This window comes from Pan troglodytes, chromosome 10 (assembly GCF_028858775.2).
Source record: "Pan troglodytes isolate AG18354 chromosome 10, NHGRI_mPanTro3-v2.0_pri, whole genome shotgun sequence".
Lineage (NCBI taxonomy): Eukaryota > Metazoa > Chordata > Mammalia > Primates > Hominidae > Pan > Pan troglodytes.
This window is the reverse complement of record NC_072408.2, coordinates 30,880,670-30,901,065: the sequence shown is the minus strand read 5'-3', so window position 1 is coordinate 30,901,065 and position 20,396 is coordinate 30,880,670.

The following is a 20,396-nucleotide window of genomic DNA, read 5'->3' as shown; positions in this document are numbered from 1 at the left end:
AGGGAATACATTTTGGTCCGCTGCATTATGACATCGGCATTTTACAGCACTGGGGTCGTTGTGAGGAGGACTTGGTTTTCCAGTTGTGCCTGGGATGCTGGAGTGGGCGGGTAAAGCACGCCTTGTTCTGAGTCTCAGTTGCCATACACCTAAGTCACTTCCTTCAACCCAGCCTTTATCAATACTTAAAAGGATATTTAGAATTAGCTTGTCAAGTTCTTTTTTCTGTTTTTTTTTTTTTTTTCTTTTTTTTCTTTTTTGAGAACCAGTCTTGCTTAGCAACCCAGGCTGGAGTACAGTTGTGCGATCTCGGCTCACTGCAACCTCTGCCTCCCGGGTTCAGGCAATTCTCTCACCTCAGCCTCCCGAGTAGCTGGGATTCCAGGCGCCCACCACCACGCCCAGCTAATTTTTGTGTTTTAATAGAGACGGGGTTTCATCACGTTGGCCAGGCTGGTCTGGAACTCCTGACCTCAAGTGATCCACCCGCCTCGGCCTCCCAAAGTGCTGTGATTACAGGCATGAGCCACTACACCCGGCCAGCTTGTCAAGTTCTATAAAGAAATGTTGGGATTTTGAGTGCACTGGTATCCTATGTTTAATTTTCTGAAGAATTGCCAAACTATTTTCAAAAACGACTCTACCATTTTCCATTTCCACAAGCAATATGTGTGTGTATACATACACAATGTGTGCATATATATGTATATATATCATATATATATTCTCATCAGACATATAATTTGCAGATATTTTCTCTCATTCTGTGTTTCTCTTTTCACTTTCTTGATAGTATCCTTCAAAACACAAAGGTTTTAGTTTTTATTAAGTCCAATTTATGTCTTTCTCGTTTGTGGTTTTGATGTAATATATAAGGACATACTGTCTAAAGTCATGAAGATTTATACTTTTGGTTTTGTACAGGAGTTTTATAGTTTTAGATCTTACATTTAGGTCTTTGATCCATTTGGAGTTAATGTTTTTTGTATATATTGTGAGACAGGAATTCAACTTCATTCTCTTGCATGTGGATATTCAGTCATCCAAACTCCATTCATTGAAGAGATTATTTTTTCCTCATAGAAGGATTTTGGCACCCTGTCAAAAATTAATTGGCCATGCAAGTTTAGGTTTATTTCTGGGCTCATGATTCCACTGCATTGGCCTATGTGTCTATCCTTATGCCAGTACTACAGTCTTGATTACTGTAGCATTGTAGTGAGCTTTGAAATTGGGAAGTGTGAGTCCTCCACTTTTGGCTTTTTCAATAGTGTTTTAGCTATTCTGGGTCTCTTGCATTTTCATAGGGTTAGCCTGTCAATTTTTGCACAAAAGCCACTGGGATTTTCACAAAGATTGCAATAAATCTATAGGGCAATTTGGGCAGTGTTACCTATAATTTCAGCCTAAATTCCCTCTTTAATCAAGAGTTATTTAAAAATTTTGCCTATCCTTTTGTTGTATTTTTATTACATGATTAGAAAATGTGACATTGTGAGTTCTGATGCATAGATTTTGTTGAAATCATCTTTGTTCTCTAATCCAAAATCCGTTTATTTGATGTTCCATAGACATTTGAAAACAATACTCATCTATAATCATCTATGTTTTTGTGTCTACGTATGTTCACACTTTTAAATCATGTTATTTAAATCCTTGTTTATTTTTACTTACTTGATATATAAGTTTATAAGAGGGTTTATTGATAGTTTCCACCATGATTGTGGATTTGTGATTATTTCTGTATTTCTAACAGTTAAAAAAAAACATGTAATTTGAAACTCTGTTGTTAGACCATAAGGAATGCTAACTATTACATCTTCATGGTCACTTATTTCCTTTATTCTATTTTTTTTGCAGTGATTAGAGGACAAAGTATATCCCCTCCAAATTTTTGATACATATTGAATTTCTATTTTAATAATCAATAGTTGAAGTGAATAAACATGCGCCAAAGAAGACATTACACTTTAGCGCTCTTTCCATATCCCTTCTATAGCCCCCTCCTCAGTACTTCCCATCTTGAAATCATTTAGGCTTTTGTTTCTACAAAATTTATCTTTTACATTGCATATTAATAATGAATTAGTCATAATGATAACTTCCAAAGTATTTATTGCAATAATTAATGCATTTAAACTGTTTGGTATGATGCCTGGCACATGCTAATCACTCAGTAATGTTTGCAATGATGATGAAGAGTATCAGTATTACTGTCATTCTGCACTGAGCCATTCTTCTCTCTCTACAAGGTCTCTTAGAGTGACCTTATCTTCAGCTTTTACTGTCACTGCTGCCTGGATGAAAAACTTACCTTGACTCTGCTCAGGAGCTCCCTTGTTTTATTTTCCATTTCCACTATAGATTACCACTTAAATATTACACCAGAACATCAAGCTCAACACATCCAAACTAGACTGTCTCCTAACTTCCCAATTTCCATTCACAAAACAAGCATTCTTTCCTTTTACTCATCTGAAATGTTGGGGACACGTTTGCTGCCCCTTTCAACTTGCCCAAAGCATGACAGTTGAGCCCAGTGTCTATATCAAGCAGGTGCTCATTTAATGTTTGCCTTCTTCCCTCTCCTTTAATTTCAATATATTGCTAAGCCCTGCAAAAACTTATAAAAATGCCGCTTCTATTCATCTTCCCCATTATGGCTGCCTCCTCTCAATGTATTTTTTTAATCTAATAATTGAGTGAGACTCCCAGATTTCCTCCTTATTTTTTTATTTCTTCTCCCTTCTACTATTTTTGCAGGTTAATCCTCCTCAAACATAGTGTTAATCATACATTTGTTATATACCACCAAACTGGCTGTTGCTTTGAACGTAAGTCCAAACCACTCAGGCCACCACTCCAGGCTTTTACTGACATGGGTCTAAACTACATCACCCACTTCCTGCTTTATGGACAGTATGCATCTGTTAAAATGACACACTGCTGCTTTCCTGAAAACACCAAACACTTTCTTAATAGCATGGTTTTATCCTTGACATTTCTTCTACCCACAAAGCTTTCTTGAAGCATCTCTGCCTATCAAAATCCTACCCATCCTTCCAGGACCTTCTTAAAAACCACTCTTGTCAAAAAGCTTCAATTCACACACCACATATGATTTGCCTCTTCTATGAATCACTATAGCATTTTATGTGTCTCTTGTAGTGATGAAAATATTTTTTATTTAAATTACAGATTTTCAGGATTTTTTATCTTAATCATTTACCCAATTATAAGATTTATAAAGGGCTTTGCCCTACTTCTACTTTAAATTTTTGTAGGCCATTCTTAGTGTAGCATATTTCACAAATTAGCACTCAATAAATATTTGTCGAGTTTAACAGAGGCTGTATCATTTAAGGCAAAGCAAAGATAAATGATTGTCTCTCCAACACATGGTGTGGGAAAAACTAGATGTCCATATGCAGAAGAATGAAATTGGACCCTTATCTCATACTGTGTACAAAAATCAACTCAAAATGAATTAAATATTGCAACATAAGACCTGAAACTACACAACTGCTAAATAAAACATAGGGGAAAATCTTCTTGATAATGATCTGGGCAATTATTTTTTGGATATGACACCAAAAACACAGGCAGCAAAAGCAACAATAGATAAGATTGCATCAAACAAAAAGCTTCTGCACTGCAAAAGAAACAATCAAAACAGTGAAAAGACAATCAATGGAATGGGTGAAAATATTTGCAAACCATATATCTGATAAAAGGCTAATATCTAAAATACAGAAGGAACTCAAAGAAAACTTAATAGCAAAAGCAACAAATAACCTGATTTTAAAATGGGCAAAAGACTTGAATAGACATTCCTCACAAGAAGACATAAAAATTGCCAACATGTATATGAAAAAATACTCAACATCATTAATTATCAGAGAAATGCAAATCAAAACCACAATGAGATATCACCTTACACCTGTTAGAGTGACTACTACCAGAAAGACAAAAGTTACGTGTGGGCAAGAATATGGAGAAAAGGAAATCCTTGTACGCTGTTGGCGGAAATGTAAATTGGTACAACAATTATTGAAAACAGTACGGTGACATTTTTGCTGATATATATATATATATCAGCAAAATATATATATCAGATTACGGATATATATATATCACATAAACAAAAAATGGGTGTATTATTTAGCCTTTAAAAAAAGGAAATTCTGCTATTTTAGAAAATGTGAATAAACCTGGAGGAGATTATGCTAAGTGAAATAAGCCAGGTACAGCATGACTAATAGTGTATGATCTCAATCATGTGAAATCTAGAAAATCTGAACTCACAGAAGCAGAGAGTAGAGTGGTGGTTACCATGGGCTGGAAAATGGGAGAAATGGGGAGATGCCTGTCAAATGGTACAAAGGTTCAATTATGCAAGATGAATAAGTTCTGGAGACCTAATTCACAACAATGTGACTCCAGTTAACAGTACCACATTGTATAACTGAATTTTCTGAGGGTATATCTTATGTATTCTCAATCCACAGAAAAAAAAGAAAAGAAAATGGTAACTATGTGAGGTGATGGATATGTTAATTTGCTTGATTGTGGTAATCATTTCACTGTATATATCTCTCTCAAAACCTCAAGTTTTATATCCTAAATATATACAATTTTTACTTGTCAAGGATACCTCAATAAATCTTAAAAAGGGATGATTCTGAAAGCATAACCAAGGTCTCTGAAACAGACTATATAAAATACGGACTTGTTTAAGTAAAGAAAGGCTATTTCTATAAGTGAATCTTTGCTTGGAGAATGAACTAGCTAAATATGACTCTGAATAACACAAGAGAAGCATACACCATTTTTATGGTTGTAGACCTGAAGGAAACATGTACTTTGGAAGAAAACCAGACCACAGAAACAGCTGTGGCATATGAATAGAAGTCTTTCTGAATATTTGATGAAGTGCCAGAGGTTGCCTGTTGCATACAGTTACTTAGAAATACTTGGCTATTGCATATGGTTACTTAGAAATGTTGCCTTTGGGGGAAAAAAAAAGAAATGTTGCCTTTGTTAATACAGACATAATAATAACAACTTTGAACTACCACACTGTACAGTCTGAGTAGATATAAGAAAATAATGGAATATAAATCTAGGAAAGCAGATTGCATCTTAATTTTAAAGTACTTTGAATACTGATACGCTTTCAGTCTCTTTCCTCTCTCTGCATCAAGACTTTAGGAGCTATTTTTGGTATCTCCTTTATTTTGATCATCATAATCATTTACAGGTCCTTTAATAGTTTTTGCATCAGCATCATTTCCCTCCTTTCCATTACTTATGCCATGTTAGTTCATTTGACCTCTTCCTACTCTAAGTAGGCTAGCTAAGCCGTTACCACTAGGGTCTCTTTCCAATCTATCCTACTCCCTGCTGCGTGGTTAACTTTCTGGAAGCACATCTCTATGATGGTGTTCACAGGATCAAAGCCAACCAAACAAGAAACAACAACAACAAATTACAATGGATTGCTTACTAAATAAAATCCCAATACTGTAAGACTAGAGAGAGAGAGACAAAGAGAAAAAGACCCAAGTAGAAAGGTTACTCCCTTTACTCCTGTGGGTAGCTTGTTGTTCCTTGTTAGTCTAATATATCAGTTTCTCTTCCTTTGTTTCCTCCTTTAAAAGTTAGTACTTCAGGCAATTCACTGATATTTAGGTAGTGTGTCCATTAGAGAACTCTTTTTGCATAGCAAATGGAAAAAATATCTAAAGGATTTATCATCTCCAGGGTTGTTACTCCTTTGGCCCTTCTATGATGTCATTGAACTTTAAAATAACCCTATTCAATAGTAGATGCAAGTTATCAACATTCTTATTTTATACAGGTGATGAAATTGAGAAATAGAGTTTAATTTACTTCTGCAACATCACAAAGCTAGTAGATGGGATAGTACTCAGGCCTTCTGAATCCTATTTAACTTTTCTTTCTACAATTAGTTATATTAGGAGAAATATTTAAGTGATCTATCAAATAACCTGGCCAGGCATGGTGGCTCACGCCTGTAAACCCAGCACTTTGGTAGGCTGAGCGGTTGTTACCAGTGTAGAAAAAAAAGATACGGTTATATGCTCCTGGGGGAAATATAAAATGGAATTGGTTTCATAATCAGAGGCACATATACTATGGAGTTTGGGTGTTTACAGTTTAAATAAACTTTATTAGAATGTCATTTTTGTATAATAAGATACATACACTGAAGTGTACTGTTAGGTGATTATTTTTCAAAAGTATATAAACACTACCCCAATTAAGATAAATTTCATCAACCCAAAGAGTTCACTCACATCCCTTTACTGTCACTCTTTCTCCACCCTTCACCAAAGGCAAACATTCTGCCTTCTTTTGCTATGGATTAATTTTTTCTATTTCAAAATTTTATGTAAATGGAGTCATATAGTGTGTATTCTTTTGTTCTGAGCTTCTTTAACTAGACAGTGCTTCTGAAATGTGTCCAGATTGGTATGTATCAGTACTTTATTCCTTATCATTACTGAGTAGTTCAAATGTAGTTCCTCTAAAATTTGTTTATATACGCACTTGTTGATATTTTTCCAATTTTTGCCTACTATGAATAAAGCTGCTATTAAAATGCATATGTAAGTCTTTGTGTGGACATATGGTTTCATTTGTCTTGGGCAAATACCCAGGAGTGGAATTGCTAGGTTTATAAGGTAAGTATATGTTTAGCTTTATAAGAAACTTCCAAAAGTGGATGTACCATTTTACAATCCCACCAGTGATGGATGAAAGTACTGACTGCTCCACATCTTGGCCAACACTTGATATCATCACTTCTTAAAATTTTAGACATTTTTGTAGGTGTGTAGTTTTATTATGTTTTAATTTGCTTTGTTCTAATAACTAGTGGTTGAGCATACTATCATGTGCTTATTGACCATTTGTGTATCTTCTTGTGAGAAAAGTCTGTTCAAATACTATAAATTAAAATTTTTAATTTTTTGCCTTCCTATTATTTAGTTATGAGTGTAATATATTAGTTCTTTATCAGTTGTGTTACAAATATTTTCTCCATCTGTGGTTTGCCTTTTCATTTTATTAAAGATGGTTTTCCAAGAGCAGAAGTTTTTAGCTTCACATGTAATTTAAAGAGCAGGCATCACCTGAAGCAAAAGAACAGAGGTGATGCCAATTTCGAAGAGCAGAAGTTTTTAGTTTTACATGCAAATTACATGCAACTTCTCACTTTTTCTTTAATGACCACAGTTTTAAGGACTCCAGCCTTAAGAAAATGCAAGCCTCAGCTTTGGCTTTCTACCTATCCATTATTCACTTGGGATGCTGGCAAATTGTAAAATTGGGCTAGAATCCAGGAAAATCTTACCAAAGTCCAAGAATGTGACAGCCATTTTTGTTTATATTAATAGCTATATTTATTGGGTACATAATATGCAACGAGTAGTGTGCTAAATACCGTACATAAAATATTTCACTTAATCTTTACAAAAAGCCTTACTAAAGAAACGGGTGTGTTAGTCTCTTCTAGCACTGCTATAAAGAAATACCTGGCTGGGAACAGTGGCTCACCCCAACACTTTGGGAGGCCAAGGTGGATGGATCACCTGAAGTCAGGAGTTTGAGACCAACCTGACCAACATGGCCAAACCTTGTCTCTACTAAAAATACAAAGAAATTAACCAGGCGTGGCTTCATGCACCTGTAGTCCCAGTTACTTGGGAGGCTGATTCAGGAGAACTGCTCGAACCTGGGAGATACAGGTTGCAGTGAGCTGAGATCACATCACTGCACTCCAGCTTGGGCAACAGAGTGAGACTCCATCAAAAACAAAAACAAACACAAACAAAAAAACCTGAGACTGGGTAATTTATAAAGAAAAGTGGTTTAATTGGCTCATGGTTCTGCTGTCTGTACAAGAAGCATGGTGGCTTCTGCTTTTGGGGAGGCCTCAGGAAACTCACAATCATGGTGGAAGATGAAGGCAAAGCCAGCACGTTTTACATAGCTGGAGCAGGAGCAAGAGAGTGAGGGGGGAGGTGCCACACACTTTAAAACGACCAAATCTCATGAGAACTCACTCACTAGAACGGCACCAAGGGGGATGGTGCTAAACCATTCATAAGAAATCCCCCTCATGATCTAATCACTTCCCACCAGGCCACACCTCCAACAATGCAGATTACATTTCCACATGAGATTTGGGCAGGAACACAGATCCAAACCATATCACGGAGATTTAGAGTAAAAAAGTTATTATACTAAAAGCATATACATCATCAGTGGCAGAGGTAAAGTCTACCTGACTCCAAAGCCCTTTGAATCTTTGAAAATATGCAGTATCTAATAAATTTTTTGCTGGGCACAGTGGCTAATGCCTATAATCCCAGCACTTTGGGAGGCCAAGGTAGGAGGATCACTTGAGCTCAGACTAACCTGGGTAGCATAGTGAGACCTCATCCCTATAAGAGATTAAAAATAAAAATTAGCTATGTGTGGTGGTGAACACCTCTGGTCCCAGTCACTTAAGAAGTTGAGATGGGAGGATTGCTTGAGGCCGGATCTTCTTTTCTTTTTTTTTCTTTCCCTTTTCATTCTTATTTTACAAATGACTCGGCATTTATTTTCACTTCCTTTGAGTGTGACTTTCTGTACTGAAGTAGATGGAAAGCAAAATAGTACATTTCCCTGACTTCATTGCCACCAGGGTTCCACATTTGGTTAGATTGCACCAATTTGATGCACCTACACACATTTTGAAAAGTGGTCCTAAACAGGAAGTCCCCTTAATTCTGCTTTTGACTATTTACTAATGGTAAACATGGTTATAGAAATGTGGGGGTTTTATGCAGTGCCTGATCTCCTGTTTCATAGCTATCAAGAGGAAGTTGCAGTGGCAGCAGCATCAGCTTCTTGAGCTCTGAATTGCAGCTACAGTGTTTTGTTTGTTTTGTTTTGTTTTAACTTTAATAGCTGTATGGGAGATTCTCGAATACCGACCTTCCCGATTATGGCAGAGGAGGTAACTCCTCTGGGAGGTCAGTTTCATGGTGTTCAGGGAATCACTCCTGGAGCTCAGCTTATAACCCACTCTTTCAGCCCTTCCAGTGATTTTATAATGATCTAACACCCTGTATTAAATCTGTTTTAAATACTTCAGATGGTTTCTCTTTCCAGCATTGAACCCTGCCTGATAAACATGGTAGGGACAGACATTCAACAATGGCCTCAGTAGCCAGTAATTAGCAGAGGCAGAGACAAACAGTTAGTTTAGGGATAAGAAATTAAGTCTTTGGGGAGGCAGGTGTGCCAGAGTCTCCATCGCAAGAAAAGAATGCACTATCCTAGTTAGCAGGGAACCAGAACAACAGCCTCAGAACAGGCTGTGCTGCAACGCAACCTGTTGGTTGAGTTGGCAAACATTGATCTTGGGAATTGGCTCCCAGACTTCCATTCTGGTTATCCTCCTCTATGTGAATTTTAGTTTTTGAGTGTCTTTAAAATGTGGCAACAAGATGGGAACATAGTACTTTTATTTTTGGGTTGGAGGACAGGGTTTTGCTCTGTCACCCAAGCTAGAGTGCAGTAGTGTGATCATGGCTCACTACAACCTTGACTTCCCAGGCTCAATGCAATCCTCCCACTTCAGCCTCCCAAGTAGCTGGGCACAAGGGTTGTGTCACCACACCCAGCTAATTATTTTGTTAATTTTTAAAAATTGTTTATAGAGACAGGGTTTCACCATGTTGCCTAGGCTGGTCTTGAACTCCTGGGCTCAAGCAATCCTCCTGCCTCAGCCTCCCAAAATGCACTTGGGATTACAAGTGTGAGCCACCCTGCCTGGCCTCAACTTTTGTATAACCAGCAAAGTTTACTCCAAACATACCTCTATCACTGCAGTCTAGGATTGCATTAGCTTTTTTGGAAGCTGTGTCATAACATTGGATCACATTCTGTTTCCAGTTAATGAAAATTCCCGCATCTTCACTTAGCAACTGATGTTAATTCAAATCTACTTACCCTTGCACTTAGGCAGTTGATGTTTTGAAATTATGGAAGGACTGACCAAAAAACTATCTCCTTTCATAGAATTCAATTATTTTTGTTCAAAGAAATTTGCATCAATGCCTTTAATTGCTCAGTTTTGCTACTATGGCAACATTGTTAGTTGTTACTATTTTTTCAGCCATTACATTTTCTCATCAGCTTTTCCTTCCTATCTTCCAACTGGCATGTAACACGAAAGTTTGTTTTGTTGTTGTTGTTGTTCTTATTTTTTAGCCGAGGTTCTCTTTCTTTGAGACGGAGTTTCGCTCTTGTTGCCCAGGCTGGAGTGCAATGGTGCGATCTCTGCTCACTGCAACCTCTGCTTCCCGGGTTCAAGCGATTCTCCTGCCTCAGCCTGCCAAGTAGCTGGGATTACAGGCATGCGCCACCACGCCTGGCTAATTTTTTATTTTTGGTAGAGATGGGATTTCATCATGTTGGTCAGGCTGGTCTTGAACTCCTGACCTCACGTGATCCACCCACCTCAGCCTCCCAAAGTGCTGGGTTTACAGGCGTAAGCCACCATGGCTGGCCAGGTTATTTTGATAGATCATTTAAATATTTCTCCTAATATAACTAATTGTAGAAAGAAAAGTTAAATAGGATTCAGAAGGCCTGAGTACTATCCCATCTACTAGCTTTGTGATATTGCAGAAGTAAATTAAACTCTATTTCTCAATTTCATCACCTGTATAAAATAAGAATGTTGATAACTTGCATCTACTATTGAATAGGGTTATTTTAAAGTTCAATGACATCATAGAAGTGCCAAAGGAGTATTGATATAAAACAAGAAAAATGACCAGAGACCCTAAATTGAGTTATAATCAGACTAGCTTCTCTTATTCTGCTACTTTTTTTCATTAAAGCATAGTTCCACAGTATAGAGAATTGGTCTGGAATTTAGGATACCTGGGTTCTAACTCCAATTTTCTCTCTAACTAGTTGAGTAATGTTGGACAAATAACACAACCCGATAGGCTTTATTTCCTTAACCTAAAAAATAATAGGATTTACCTACATACTTTTAAAGATGCCTCTCAGCTCTCTGAATTTTTAAAAATCTGTCATGCTGGCCCACACTCAAGAATCACATAACTCTTATTTGCCCATTTAACTTTATCAAGGTACATCTCTAGTGGCGTTCATGATTATTTTATTTATGATATAATATTTAGGCTGCATTTCAAATAGGAGCAGTGGCGCAGTCCCTATACGAGCAAAAGGCTTTTCAAGGAGTCCTAAAATACCAAAATGAAACCAACAAGGTTTAGTTCAAGTAATTCAAACAACCACTTGTGCTAAACTAGAAAGAATTTTTTACTCACTGAATATAAGTTTTATAGCTCAGGTCACCACCTATGGTACTAAAGACTTTAATAACAATAATGCATCCTGCTTGAATAAAAACAGCCTTTTAATATGAAATTTAAAAGATTCAGACAGTAGCAATCAATTATTTTTTCTTTCCTTTACAAAAAAAAGTACCACTTGAACTTTTATGCAAACAAATCTAAATGCTAAGAAAAGAACCTAAGTTAATATGAGCAATAGAAAAGAATGACAACTTGGGATATTAATTCCAGTTTTATGAAGCATATTTTTGTTGAAAACATGACATGATTAAATATTTGACAATTAAAATAAATATATTATTTATAACCCCACTATGGTAATGCAACTATTTTTAAAATTTTGTTTATTACTTCTTATAGGCATATATTTGAGTTCCTTAACTTTTTGAGAATCACCACCCTTAGGTCTTTGTACAGAGAGTCCATTATCCATAGAGAGTGTATATGATTGAGGAGAACCTTCTGGAACTTAGCTTAGCAGCTTCCAGATATCACTCTCTTGCTTTTCCTCCATCTTACTGCTGTCTTGTTCTCAGTCTCCTCTGCAGGCTCTTTCTCATCTCCTCCATCTCTAAATGTTGGAGTACTTCTGGGATCAGTTATCAGACCTTTTCTTTTTTCTATCCTGCTAATTTACATGGCTTTAAATTTCATCTCTCTGCTGCTGACACACATTTATGACTTTAGCCCAGAGGTTCCCTCTTGAACTCCAAGCTCATGTGTACATTTTTCCCAAATTCATTTTCTTAGAAGCCCCAAAAATCACATATTCAAATGAATCCCCTGAATTCTCTGATGACTTACTGTACTCCAGGCTGCTACATCTCAGTAAATAGCAACTTCGTTCTTCTGGATGCTCAGCCCAAAAGCCTTGGAATCATTCTTGATTCCTTTCTCTCACATCCACAATCTAATTTGTAAGGAAGTCCTTTAAAATACATTCAGAATCCCAATACTTCTCACTTCCTCTCACTACCATCCTGCTCCAAATCATAATCTTTTCAACTAGATTGTTGCAATAGCTTTCTAACTTGTCTCTTTGCTTTTTTCTTTCCTCTTCTAAAGTCTACCCTTGGAAACAACAGGTCTTAATATGTAAACTATATCACATTGCTCCAGTCCTCAACCCCCACCTCTCCTACAAAGGCTTGCCATCTTATTCGGAGTGAAACACAAAGTCCTTATCATGGCTTAAAAGGTCCTAGAAGATCTACACTTCTCCTCCACCACTGATCTGATCTTATCTCCCATGGCTGGTGCCCCACTCCCCATCCTATACCAGTGATATTGGCCTCCTTTCTGTTCTAAGAATAATCCCATCTTGCATATTCCCACTCTGGGGTTTTGCCCTTGCCATTCCCTTCTCCCTTAGATATCCACCTGGCTTACTCCCTCACTCTCTTCAGATGCCTGCTCAAATATCACCTGATCAGAAGGGTCTTCCTAATCACCCAAATAAAATAGCACCATTCACCTGAAGCCTTCACTCTCTATCCCATTTTACCTTCCTTCGTTTTTCTCCTTAGCACCTATCTCTGACATATTACATATTATTTACTTAATGTCTATCTTCTTCAGCTAAAATGTAAGATCTGGGATGTCTATTTTGTTCATTGTTGTATCCCCATCATCTAGAACAATGTTTGGCACAAAGTAAGTACTCAGTAGATATTTGTTGAACAAATAAATAAACGAACCAGATAGTCTTAACCAAATACTTAGACAAAATATACAGGGGCAGGTAAAAGTAAACATGCTATTCATTGATTTAATACAGTGAAAACAATTGAACTAGAGTTATATATGGCTGAATCTCACAAAATATTGAGCGACAATGTAAGTTGCAGAAGACTATATATGTAAAATGTGATATCAAAATGTTTTATATACATATTGTGTGTATGTGTGTATGAGAGACAGACAGAGAGAGAGACAGACAGAGAGAGACTGAAAGGAGGAAAGAGAGAGGAAAGAGATGATCCATATTAATGATAAATACCAAAATCATACTACAAAATGAATGGTTGTTAACTGAGGGGATGGTAATGAGGACATATAATGATATTACTGTTAATGTTTTGAATGTCAAAACAAAAAAATTAGTTATATAGACCATACTGGAGACTTCTTAGGGGGTCACAAAGGAGAATTTATATCTCACATAATACAACCAAATAAAATTCTCATTACACACCTTTGTTTTGCTTCAAAAACCTTCTGCACTACCAGGCATCTGGTCTCTACCTTTTTTTTAAAACTTATTTTGGGAAATTTCAAACATGTAAAAAAGTAGAAAGATTAGTACATTAAACACCCACGTACTGGTATTTCTGCTTCTTGTCAAAATGGAATAAGAGGGACTGGATTTACTCTGTAGCCTGAAACAAGTTTCAAGACAATGCGCAACAAAGGACAGTGACCCCAAGAGAGGGGAAACAAATAAGGTGAGGCTAAGATTGCCCCAGTTTATTGTCAGGAGAGAAGTTCCAGGCTGTGTACCAGAAAGGAGGAGCCCAATGACCATTGCCATTTATTGTAAACCTGTTCTTTAGGGCCATATGAACAATGAAAGGATACACAACACTCAGAAACATTCCTCTTGTATGGATAGGCAGAAAATACTCTCATTTAGAGGCAAGCAGCAGAGGTCAGGAGCAGGTCTTAGCCATGGGCAATGGAAGAGAATGCTTTCTAGCCCATCAATAAAAACTAACATTGGCCCTCTCCCCTTCTATCCCCTTTCTCCTTTAAGAAGGCTTAAGCTTCTGGGAAGAACAGACAAGAAATATCAAGGGATAAATAAACCAAAGTTTAAAAGTCTTATTAAACCAAAACCTGGTGATTCTTGATGCCTGTTTCATATGAAGTTCTCTTACAACAAATAAAATGACATTTAAAGTAAGGTTTCTGTTAATAAGAATGCATAATCATAAACGGAGGTGCTCAGACCTCTTTGTTTACACCACTGATCATATGATGTGGGACAGGAAAGCATTGGTATTAAAATGCTTTCTGCTGCTTAATGAAACCAAACCTCTAGAGCACCCTGGACCATGATCCTCTTTGCAGGTGTATTCCTTAAATTTCATGCTTAATTTGTAGACTCATATTTTTCTCCTATTTTTAGATAATCCTACAGGAGGCCTACTCCTAATGTATTTCTTTGTGTATAACTCAAAGTCTTCCTAATGCCATTTTGTGACATGTGGTAACTCTTTACTATTCATGCAACACATTTGTATAGAATACTGTGCATGCATAAGACAAAAAGCTAGGAGATGGGAGGGATGCAAATTTCAAAAAGGCATAGACCCTTATTTCAAGGAATGTAGAGTCTAAGTGGCAAAATAAAGCAAGCGTATGACTATAATAAAAAGTACAATAATAAGTACTATAAGACAATGCTCTCAGAAAGTTTTGGATTTGGAAGGGATCTAAATGGTATAGTAGCTTTACTCATTTTAGACATGAAGGAACTGAAAGCCAAAAGATTAAATGACTCATTTCATGCAGTACATGGGACAGCAGGGTGGGTTAGAAAGAACAGTGGACTTAAGGGTCAGAGAACCTAGTGTGATTTTGAATTTCAGTCCTTGCTAGCTTTCACAAAGGACAAATGATAAAGCCTTCTATCCTGGTTAAAGATCAAATGAGACAATAAAAGAGTTTTATAGACTATGAGGCAAAATAAAAATGTAAAATATTACTACAATTGTAGAACTGGGAAGAGAACCCAAACCTCCAAATTTTCAGACCCTTGTCCATCAGGTATTAAAGTGAAATGTTTTTCCATGACTTTTAGTTAACAATTTAGGCAATTCACTCACTTGCATAGTTAGAGTAGAATATAATTATCAATCATCGCATACATATGTTGTTTACTTGAATCCTATGACAATTCCCCACCTGTCTGAGTTATATATAGAAAAATAAAACAGATGCTCTCACTACAAAACTTTCTTGGCTAATTCTTACCGTAACATAGGATAAAAATTTTATCCAACATTTCTCAATAACGTGTTGTTTTTTCAGTTGTATTCTGGTTTCTTCCTTATAAGCAGTGTTAGTGTTGAGCAATTAAAAAGAAAAATAAACATCAGGAACTTTGTAGATCAAAACTAGTGAACACATCCTAGAGGTATTTAAGAGAAGTGATAGCATCGGCCAGGCAAGGTGGCTCACGCCTGTAATCCCAGCACTTTGGGAGGCCGGGGCGGGCGGATCACAAGGTCAGGAGATTGAGACCATCCTGGCTAACACAGTGAAACCCCGTCTCTAGTAAGAATACAAAAAAATTAGCCGGGCATGGTGGCAGGTGCCTGTAATCCCAGCTACTCAGGAGGCTGAGGCAGGAGAATGGCATGAACCCGGGAGGCAGAGCTTGCAGTGAGCCGACATCATGCCACTGCACTCCAGCCTGGGCAACAGAGCGAAGTGATAACATCAATATAATATTGTGTTACTGCTTTGATCTGCTAAAATGGTAAGTGATATAATCAGTTTTATATTTTTGAGTTTTCTTTCCAGTTGTTGCATGTAGCAACAAAGCAAAGAAACAGGTTAATTGTAAAAGCCTTTGTCCTCTTCTTCACCCCATTACAGACACCTTCCTCTTTAGGGTGGGTGAGAAAAGAGGGAACTAAGTTTCTTTTTACCACCATATAACTGTATGACTCAACAAAGGTATTCAAGATTGGTATGGTATAGTAGAAAGAACAAGGAATTTGGACTCAGAGGTCCTGGGTTTCAGTTTCTCATTTGTCTATCGAGACTTGAGTCAAGTAACTTTGCTAGCTATCAGTTTTTTCATCTGTAGAAGATGAAGACTAAGAAAACCTACCCGTTGGGTTGTCAGATGAATTATATAAAATTGTATAAATTAAATGATTTAAGGCAGCTAAAAAGATGCATATTAGGAAGATAAAGTAAACATTAAAAACATCTTAAAGATTTTTTGTTTTTGTTTTCTTTCTTTCTTTTTTTTCAGAGATAGCTCTTGCTCTCTTACCCAGGATGGAGTGTAGTGGTGAAATCACAGCTCCCTGCAACCTTGAACTCCTGGGCTCAAGCAATCCTCCTGCTTCAGCCTCCCAAGTAGTTGGGACTCTGGTGCACACCACCATGCCTGTCTAATTTTTATTTTATTTAACTTTTTGTAGACATAGGGTCTTGCTACACTGTCCAGGCTGGTCTTGAACTCCTGAGCTCAAGTGATTGGCCTCCCAAAGCGCTGGGATAACAGGCATCAGCCACCATGCCTGACCAAAATAAAATAAAAATATTTTAAAATGAGGTACACAAAAATAAAGTTAAGAAATTTAGATGGACTCAGCAATAAGGTTAATGTATAAAATATAGGCTATGTAGCCCTATACACTTGCTCTGACTGGACTGCAAATTTGAGTATAAACTTCTTAGCTGTCATCTCAAAGGGAGAAACATGGCAAGTCACCAAACAGTGTCCATCTGTTAAAAGGAAAACTTAAGACAAAATAAATTTGACAGAGTTTATTTAAAGAAAATAATGATTAATGAATTGGGAAGCATCAAAACCAAAAAGTTTATGGGCTCAGCCTTAGCAGCCAAAGCAGGGAGGTGTTTGTTTGTTTGTTTTGCCACAACATGGAAACAAAGTAAAGAAATTACCTGATTGGCTACAGCTATGCATTGGCCTTATTTGGGTATGGTCTGATGGGAAGTCTCTAGTTATATATCCAATCAGCTGGTTGGCTGTTTGTGATTGGCAGAAGCTGGTGGGTTTTTTTTTTTTTTAAGTTAATTACAAGAACTGCTTCCACTTCAGTTTCAGTTTGCTTATATAAGAGCTCTAGGTGCAGAGACAACCTCAGGCTAATGGCCTCCTTCTTGTTTTTTTTTTTTTGAGACTCAGTCTTGCTCTGTCACCCAGGCTGGAGTGCAGTGGTGCGACCTCAGCTCATGCAACCTGGGTTCAAGCGATTCTCCTGCCTCAGTCCTCCGAGTAGCTGGGATTACAGGCACGGGCCACCACACCCAGCTAATTTTTGAAGTTTTAGTAGAGATGTGTTTCACCATGTTGGCCAGGCTGGTCTTGAACTTCTAACCCCAAGTGATCCCTCCTCGGCCTCCCAAAGTGCTTGGATTACAGGTGTGAGGCACCGCATGGGCCTAATGGCTTCCTTATGTGCTTGAACACATCCATAAAGTTAAAAACAAATTAACTTTTGTGATTCCTCAAAAAGTTCAACATAGAATTACCATATAATCTGCAATTCCACTTTGAAGTACATACCTAAAAAAAATGAAAACAGCTATTCAAACAGATACTTATACACCAATGTTCATAGTAGCATTATTCACAATAACCAAAGGTGGAAACAACCAAAATGTTCATCAGTGGATGAATGGATAAATAAAAAGTGGCACATTCATGCAATGAAATATATTATTCAGCCATAAAATAGCACCACTGCACTCCAGCCTGGGCAACAGAGCAAGACTTTGTCTCAAAAATAAAATAATATAAAACAATTAATGTTATGTTATATGAATGTCATTTCAGTAAAAATTAAAACAACAACAAATGAGTTGCTCTGGAAAAACACAACTATTTCTAATAATGAGACCAGAAAGGACATTCTTTAATGAAATGAACTCTCAGCAATATATTTATTTGAACAAAATGTTGCGTTCATATCATTCTTCAATATAAACTGATGTCAAGGCTAAAAGGGTGACATGGTGAAAGGTATTCTATTGGGAACAGGGTGGGTAGGGAAAGAGAGTAGGAGGAACAGCGTGTTAGTAATGTGGCCCAAGCTACATTGGTCTCTCATAAGGAGGCTTAAGGCAGAAATGAAATTAAAAACACCTCAAAGAAGAGTTGGACCAGAATCCATCAAAATTGTTTCCCTCAGATTTTTGGAAGTTATGGAGCAGGACTGAGTTTGAGATTGCACTCCCTGTCAAGTGTCTGGGCACAGCCAAGAATAGAGCCTCATACTTTAAGTGTTAGCCAGTCTGGAAGCAGGAGCAAGATCCACTAGCAAATGAGGAGAATGTTGGAAGTGAGCAGTGACAGTGTTGAGGCAGTGAAGTTTCTCCTGAAAAAGCGTTGGGTCTTCTCAAACACCAAACAAAGGGTAATTATAAACCCATATAGTTCCATGAAATAAATCATGCTCTAGTATCTTCAGAGAGGAAAGGTTTCTTGTAGATCAAACAAGGTCATGTATATGAAAGTTCTTTGAAAAGTATAAAGTAGTATATCAATCATAGTTGTCGTTATTATTAATATCTGATAATACCTAACTTGTAAACAAAATATTTGAACAACATTTTCACATACAGTGTTCGTTCATCATTCTCAACAAATATTGATTGAATTGTCTGCCAGGTAGGGTAGGCAATATCATCCACATTAAAAAAAAAAATTGTTTTGTTTTTTTTTTGAGACCGAGCCTTGGTCCATCACGCAGGCTGGAGTGCAGTGGCACGATCTTGGCTCACTGCAAACTCTGCCTCCTGGGTTCAAGCGATTCTCCTGCCTCAGCCTCCTGAGTAGCTGGGATTACAGGCATGCACCACCACACCTGGCTAATTTTTTTTTTTGTAGTTTTTGTTTGTTTGTTTGTTTGTTTGCTTTTTTTGAGGTGGAGTCTCGCTCTGTCGCCCAGGCTGGAGTGCAGTGGTGCTATGTCGGCTCACTGCAAACTCCCCCTCTCGGGTTCAAGCCATTCTCCTGCCTCAGCCTTTTGAGTAGCTGGGATTACACGCACCCGCCATCACGCCTGGCTAATTTTTGTATTTTTTTTAGTAGAGATGGCGTTTCACCTTGTTGCCCAGGTTGGTCTCCAACTCCTGACCTCAGGTGATCCGCCCGCCTCGGCCTCCCAAAGTGCTGGGATTACAGGCATGAGCCACTGCGCCCAGCTCATCTTCATTAACTCTTAATTGGACTTAATGCCTCGAGGGAAGTTTGACCATTTCCATTTTTGTCTATGGAGTAGCATTTTCTTTAATTGCTATTACATAGAGTTCTCAGGAGCCATGCTACTGAAATGGCTGCACACAATGCTTAGCTTTATATTATTGACTAACATTTATTAAGTGCACACTGTGTTACGTATGGTACTAGGCATTATGCAGATACATATAGTTTTATTTACTCCTTAAAACAGCCTTCTGAGGAATTTTTATCATCCGTCTTCTGTTTGTACAGAAACTAAAGCTCGGAAAGATGAATTAACTTGCCCAAAGTCACAGGCAGAAACATAACTGGTTCAACAGTCCTTATAGGAGGTCACTTAAAGGTTCATGAAAATCAGAGGCTGAGCCAACAGAGCTCTATGATTCCTATCAGAGGAGCCAGTATGGCATAAAGCAAATGTTGAACCAAGAATCAAAGTAAGAGACAGGGCTGGGTCCATATCTAGTTTTGTTTAACTCCAAAGCTCACAGCTTAACCACTCTGCTACATGGAGACACAAGTCCGCTAAGTTTATAATAATTTTAGTTCCCACCCAGATAATTATGGCAATAAAATCTGGGTCATGATCATCATAGCCACTATAATTTACTGTTCAAAACTCTCTTATAAGTGCATAACAGTCATAGATTCAGGAACATTTATAAATCTTAAAGTCTCAATGATAGAGGACAAGGAAGTGTCCTCCACAGAAAAGCTTTTTTTTTTTTTTTTTTTGAGACGGAGTCTCGCTCTTGTTGCCCAGGCTGGAGTGCAGTGGCGCGATCTCGGCTTATTGCAACCTCTGCCTTCCCCGGGATCAAGCGATTCTCCTGCCTCAGCCTCCTGAGTAGCTGAGATTACAGGCGCCTGCCACCACGCCCGGCTAATTTTTTTGTATTTTTAGTAGAGACGGGGTTTCACCATGTTGGCCAGGCTGGTCTCAAACTCCTGACCTCGTGATCCGTCCCCTGACCCCCGCCCCCCGCCCCGCCTCCCAAAGTGCTAGGATTACAGGCGTGAGCCACCGCGCCCGGCCG